Raw genomic sequence first — 6,000 nt, forward strand, 5'->3', positions numbered from 1 at the left:
CAGCCTCCAGGGAACACCTCACTGCCCCAAATCCCATATGCCACCACTCTGAGCCAGGCCCCAGGCCCCCACCACAGACACACACTGGCCCATCCTGGGCCACAGACGGGAGGGGAAGCAGGTTCCAGGCAGGAGCACTGATTCAGGAGGAACCGCCCTAAGCCTCCTCCAAAGACCCATCTGGATTTATTCAGCAAAAGCCAGGATAGGCTGTGCTTCTACTCCACCTGCCCCCAGAGCTAGAAAAGGGACCAGACCCCTGGCCTTCTCGCTCCACATCATGACTGTCCCAAACCAACCATCCAGCCCAGCCAGCCTGCTGCGGCACCAGGCACCAGCAAAAGCCAGCGGCTGACAATGAGTGACATCCAATCCCCCCGCTGCCCCCAATTATTTTTAAGCAGGCTGCAAAATTCAGGCCATGGCTGCAGTTCAGTAGAGGGGAGGAGGGGGCTCATTATAACTGACCTTGTCTCCCCCACTGAGAGCAGATCAGGGAATCTCCATGCACAAACTCACCAACACTCCTGTGCCCTGCAGACATGCACACAAAAGCATGGATGCACAGACACATGTCTAGCCAGGCATTCTGCATGTGAAAAGATAACACATGCACAGAGATCAGCGTAAACCCCAGATGAGTGAACTCAATGCACACGAGGCGCGCACACTCACATGTACAAGGCTGTCAAGAGCCAGACACTCATACACATGCAGAGAGAGGCAAATGTACTCTCTACTGTGAACACACACACAGGTGTTTGGTTCTTTGAAGCTCAGCCTATGACAGCTAAGTAGCACGCAGTATCTGACCTGCTGCTCCTTCCTTGGTGTTCCTGAAACAGCGGCTCAGGCCTCCAGCCCCACCTCCTGAGACTCCCCAGCTTCCACAGACTCTGTAAGCTCCAACTTGCCAAAAAGCACTAGGTCTCTTATCCTTCAGAGCCACAGCCCAGCTTCTCCAGAACTGAGCCACCTCTAAACCCTGCCCAAGCCCCCTCCTCCAGCCAGTCTCCTTCAGACACCTCCCCTAACATCAATTCTGGCATTTCACCCTGGGTGTGTACCCTTGTTGTTCCTGCAGTGATGTAAGACCTTTAACAGGGTCCCTCTTTATATCATTCCCCACCCACAGAACAAGGCCAGGAGCCCAATTCTAAGCTGGGTCAGAGATTGCCTCTCCTGGGAAGGGACCTAGGAGGACCCCTGCCTCACAGGCAGCTCAGCTGGTCACCAGTTGTGAGTAGTCTCCCTGAGCCTCAGTTTCTCCCTCTGTGGAGCAGAGACCCAATCCCTGCCCTGGGATTTCCAACTCAGAGCTAGTCTGTAGGGGAGACCCCTCACACCATCTTTTCCCCTTTACCCCCCTTCTCAGAACCTCAGTCTCCTTTTTCCTGCTGAGGGTGCGGTTGCTGCCTCTGAAGGCTCTTTGGGTTAAACTTCAGGGTAGCTTTGCCACCTGCAAGTCCAGGAAGACCACCAAACCTTCCATGCACAGAGCTGGACAGGAGGGATATGGAGGTCAGATCTGAGGAAGAACTCCCTGGGTGCAGAGGTTAAGGGAGAGGATAATCGGAAGGCCATCTCCCTCAAGGCCTCTCTGGGCTGAGAGGGGTGAGGAGCTGGTTGGAGTCATCTCAGTTTCAGGAACCGCCTCCTCCAGCCACAGGCTCCCTTCCCCAGCGTGCCCCTCGGCCGCCCTCACACGTGAGAATCCCACCCTCTCGCCAAGCACACTCAGGCTTCCTCCCTGACCCCACAGGCCTGGGCGTCCCTTCTGCACCAGTGAGGGAATCCGTTGCTTTTCCAGCAGCTGGAAGGACCAAGATCAGACTGGAGCGGGAGGGGGCATGGTGGGTAGCGCGGCGGGGAGGGGCATCTCAGGGCAAAGAGCTGGGTCTCCGGGATCCCTGGGATCGACCCCTAGCCTCCCGATATCTGGAAGCAGGGGCGCTGGGTGGGGGGAGCCGGCTGCCCCGGGCCGCGGGCGGGGGAGGGGCGGCGGGTGGGGGAGGGGCGCGTCCGCGCGCACATCCGTCGCGTTTATCCACCTGGCAGCTCCAATTCGCCTGCCCGTCACTCACCCTCCGCCTCCCGGGCGCTCGCTGCGCGGCCAAGCCCAGGCCGACACGCGGGCGGCGACCCCCACGCAGCGCCTCGAGGTCCCCCGCCCTGGCCCCGGTCGGGGGCTGGGTCTTCAAGGACCCCTCTCGCGGAGCTTTGGCACCCGGGAGGGCACACACCCTCCATCCAGCCTCGAGAGCCGATGGGCCAGACCCAGGGGAGGGGCGACCCTCCCCAGTGCCGCCCCTCCCTCTTCGGCGGGCAGAGTGTCTGAGGACGCGGGGGCTCCAGGGCCCTCCCGCACACCGCTAGGAAGCGGTCCCCTAGCCCCCCGGGCGGGGGGCGGGGGCGGTGCCGTGCAGGCGGCGGGGGAGGGGTCGGTGACTCAGCCGCCCTCCGCCCGCCTCCCGGAACTTTGCAGCAGCTGGAGCCACCGTTGCTACAGGAACCGAAAGCTTTTGTTCCCCAATGTCAGGGCTGCCCGGGCAGGCAGGAGGCTACGACTCCTCGGTGGGCCCCAGACCCAGCCACGCTGCCCAGAGGGCTTCCGGCCCAGCAGAACGTCATGGGTTCGAGCCTTCTCTCTTCCCCCTTGCCCGCCAAAGCCAGGTTTCTTCCAGCTCTTGGGGGCCCTCTAGCCAAGTTGCCCCCTAACTCTGACCTGGAGCACTAACTGCCCTGGAAAGTTCCTGACGGCATCTCTCCTCCCGAAGGGGGTAGGCAGTGGCTCTTCTGTGCCCACATTCGCTCCTCTGGGACTGATTCCCTGCATGAGCCCCCACTAAGAGGCAGCCTACCTTGGGGGACCTTGGCTGGGGTTCCTCCACCTCCCCAGCCTCTGCACTTCAGCCAGTATCTCAGAGGCCTTGGCTTTTCACGGATGCCCCTGTGATCACACAGGAGTCTAGCGGGGATGTTGAAGGATGGGTGAGTAGTCGGGGAGACTATTGGTCACTGGCTCCCTGGACCCATCATGCTGGGCCCTGGAGCTGTTTTCTGGCTTTATTATCCTGGAGGCTGGAACAGTGTCACAGAACTTGTCCTGCCTTTCTCCTCTGGGATAAGGACTGGTGTGGAGTGGAGAGGGGCTTGACCTTGGCCTTGAAGAGGAAATAGCCCAACACACCTATCATTGTCAAGCATTTTTAGGTGCTAGACTCGCTATACAAACTACCTAATACCATTAGATACCATTAGATATAAGAGGCAGTTATCACTGACCCATTTTATGGAGGGCCAACTGAGACTCAAAAAGGTTATATAGCTTGCCCAGGTCACACAGTTTTGAACCCAGGTTATCCAACCAAAAGCTGAGTTTCTAACTACTTACTCAGCTCCATTTCCTGGAGGTTGGGAGAGAGGGAAGACGGCAGGGACTAGCTGGGACCTCACCGTGGGTTAGAGAAATGCCTGCCACACACACCCACCCCAGACTGGACCTAGCTCCTTCTGAAGAGTGATGGGGGAGGGGGAAAGAAAAGGGAGGAGAAGGCAGACATCGGAAGAAGAGCGGAGAAATCTGTCAATCTTGGTCCAAGGAAGACCCTCCCTCAAGGCCCCCCCAACTAGGGCATACCCTGAAGGGCCCACACTGACCCTCACCCCTGTGGCACCTCTAGGGATGCTCCCTAGGTCCCCTTTCTGTCCCAGGCAGGGCCAAGTGGATTCCCCCACTGCCTACTTCATGCCCAAGCCAGAGCCCACATTTGCCCCCATCCCTACCTAGTGGGTACTGCCATGGGGTAGACAGACAGAGGCTCCCCAGGGACACCTGCCCAAGCCCAAACAATCCCAACCAGACCGCCTCAAATCCAGGGACCAATCCTGCTGGTCTGTACCTGGGGGCTCACAGGGCTCCTGGGATAAGCCCTCCTGCCCACCCCACACCCCATCCCCAGAGCATATGGCCAGACAACCAGGACTGTTCCCGCACTGCTAGCATGAGGGGACACCCGGCCTCGCCCACCAACCTCCTCTCCTCAGGGACTTCCCAGCGCCAGTCCCGCAGCCACCGCTGATGCTCCGGCTGCGGAAACCTAGGGTTGCCCGCGGGAGGAAAAGGGGCGGCGGGTCCAGGACTGCGGGCAGGGGGCGCCAGAGGACACCCAGGGGCCCGGCCGGCAGCTGGCGAGGCGGGCAGGCAGGCAGCATCCCTTGGCCCGGGAGCCCCTCCCCCCGCGGGCACCAGACCCTTCGCCCGCTCCGCACTGGCCGTGGCGCGGAGGACTTCCCTCGGACCCAGCTGACTGCGGGAGTGGCCGCCAACTTCAGAGCCTACAACCCGCAACCCGCCCCCCCTCCATCGTGCCAGCCCCCGGGGCTGCGGGAGGGTGCGTTTGGTGCCCAGCTCTATGCCCTGGGGGTGGAACGAGAGGAATGGGGGATGGACAGAGAGACTCTGACCAAAGATGGACAGGGAGGCAGGGATGCGGGGCCAGTCGAGATCCCAGGCTGGAGAGGAGGGGGCTCGGAGTAGACATGGGGGACATGGCCCCAAGTCCAGGCTGAGGGGGAGGGGACTTGCAGCAGAGATTGGTGAGGGATAGCGGGACGCCCGGGCAGATATGGGGGAGGGGGCAATCAGGACAGAAATAAGAGGGGGAAGCATGGTCGGGTTACCGGTGCGGGGAAAGGCAGTAACTGTGGGCAGACATGGACGGGGACAGGAAGGACTCTGTGCAGAGATGAAGTGGAGGGAAGGAGCAGGCTTCAGCCCCAGACGAGGAGGGGGGATTAACGGGGGAGACACAGTCGAGTTGCAGGTTGGAGAGAGGGATGCTCTTCAAGGGTGGGGGCGCAACCCCGGATCCAGGATCAGATCGGGAAAAGACTCGAGGGAACGATGGGGGTAGGTCTGGGTCAGAGCTGGGGGACGAGAGCGAGGGGCTTTGGCAGAGATGGGTAAGGAGGGACAGAAAAGGGACTCACCAGAGATGAAGGGGACCTCGGCCCCAGGCTTGTAAGTTCCCAAAGAGATGCGAGTGGGTAAATAGATGCTGAAGGAACTCAGTTCGGGCGGGGGAGAATTCAGCAGAGGTGGGCTGGGGGAGCGCCCCTAGTCCGGGCCGGTGAGGAAATCGGACCGCGCCGGGAGGGCTCAGTGCGGGCCCGGGCGCGGTCTGGGGCCGAGCACTCACCTGGGCGCCGTCAGCAGCAGGAGCGGGGGCCGGCGCTGGCGGAGGCGGCCACGGGGCGCAAGTTTGCCATCCCTAAGGCGGGGGCTTGGCCGGGCGCGGGGCAGCTCGCTGCAGCCGCGCGGAGGGCCGAGGCTCCCGCTCCGCCGAGCGGCGGGTGCAGAAAAGGCGCCGCGGAGCCGCGCGGGGCGGGCGGGCGCCGGGCCGGGCGCGGGCTCCTGCCGCCGCCTCCTCGCCACGCCGCCCCCCACCCCCCGGCTCCCCGCTCCTCCGCCCCGAGCACCGCCCGCTCTGCGCGCCGCCTCCTATTCGCGGGCGGCGGCCGCAGCCCAGGGCTCTGGAAGCCGGCGCCGCATCCTCCTCGGTCTCCGAACGCCGCCGCCGCCAAACCGGGTTCCTCCGGCCGCTCCGGCCGCTGCCCGCAGCGCGCGCCGGGCCGAGTGACGGCCGAGGCGGGACGCGGCGCCTGCGCGGGCCGGGCCCGGGAGGGGGCGCGCGCCGGGCTGGGCGCTAGGAGCCGCGGGAGAAGGGGCGGGAGGGGGGTGACGGGGGTGGGGGCGACGCGCGCCGCCTCCTGTTAAAGGGGGAGCAGCGCCAGCCGAGCCAAGCGCACCCTCCCCCTCCCCGCCCTGGGCCCCCGGCGCCGGCGCGGGAGAAGCCCCGGGTAAGCCCCCGCCCCTCCCTCGGCCTCCTGGACCGCAGGATGAGGCGATCCGCGACACCACTCCGGAGATACCCCAGGCCCGAGGCACCTCGCGCAACCGGGGTCTCTGGGGCCCTGAGGGCTGAAGCGTTACCACCC

At 63.5% G+C, this 6,000-nt stretch overlaps 1 protein-coding gene across 8 annotated transcripts in view; it reads right to left on the reverse strand.

The window, feature by feature from the left end:
• ADGRB2 (adhesion G protein-coupled receptor B2) overlaps positions 1 to 5,713 on the reverse strand; it is a 37,144-nt gene extending 31,431 nt beyond the window's left edge. For 4 of the 8 annotated variants that reach the window (XM_020882750.2, XM_070459079.1, XM_070459078.1 and 1 more), the window contains exon 1: positions 5,202 to 5,709. The gene's annotated coding sequence lies outside the window, so the exon portion shown is untranslated. Of the gene's footprint in view, positions 1 to 4,992; positions 5,147 to 5,201 lie in introns of those variants that run through there. The other 4 variants (XM_020882748.2, XM_020882751.2, XM_020882752.2 and 1 more) reach the window with 4 other exon arrangements.
• Between the last annotated feature and the right edge of the window lie 287 nt (positions 5,714 to 6,000).

This window comes from Odocoileus virginianus, chromosome 30 (genome assembly GCF_023699985.2).
Source record: "Odocoileus virginianus isolate 20LAN1187 ecotype Illinois chromosome 30, Ovbor_1.2, whole genome shotgun sequence".
Taxonomy (NCBI): Eukaryota; Metazoa; Chordata; class Mammalia; order Artiodactyla; family Cervidae; genus Odocoileus; species Odocoileus virginianus.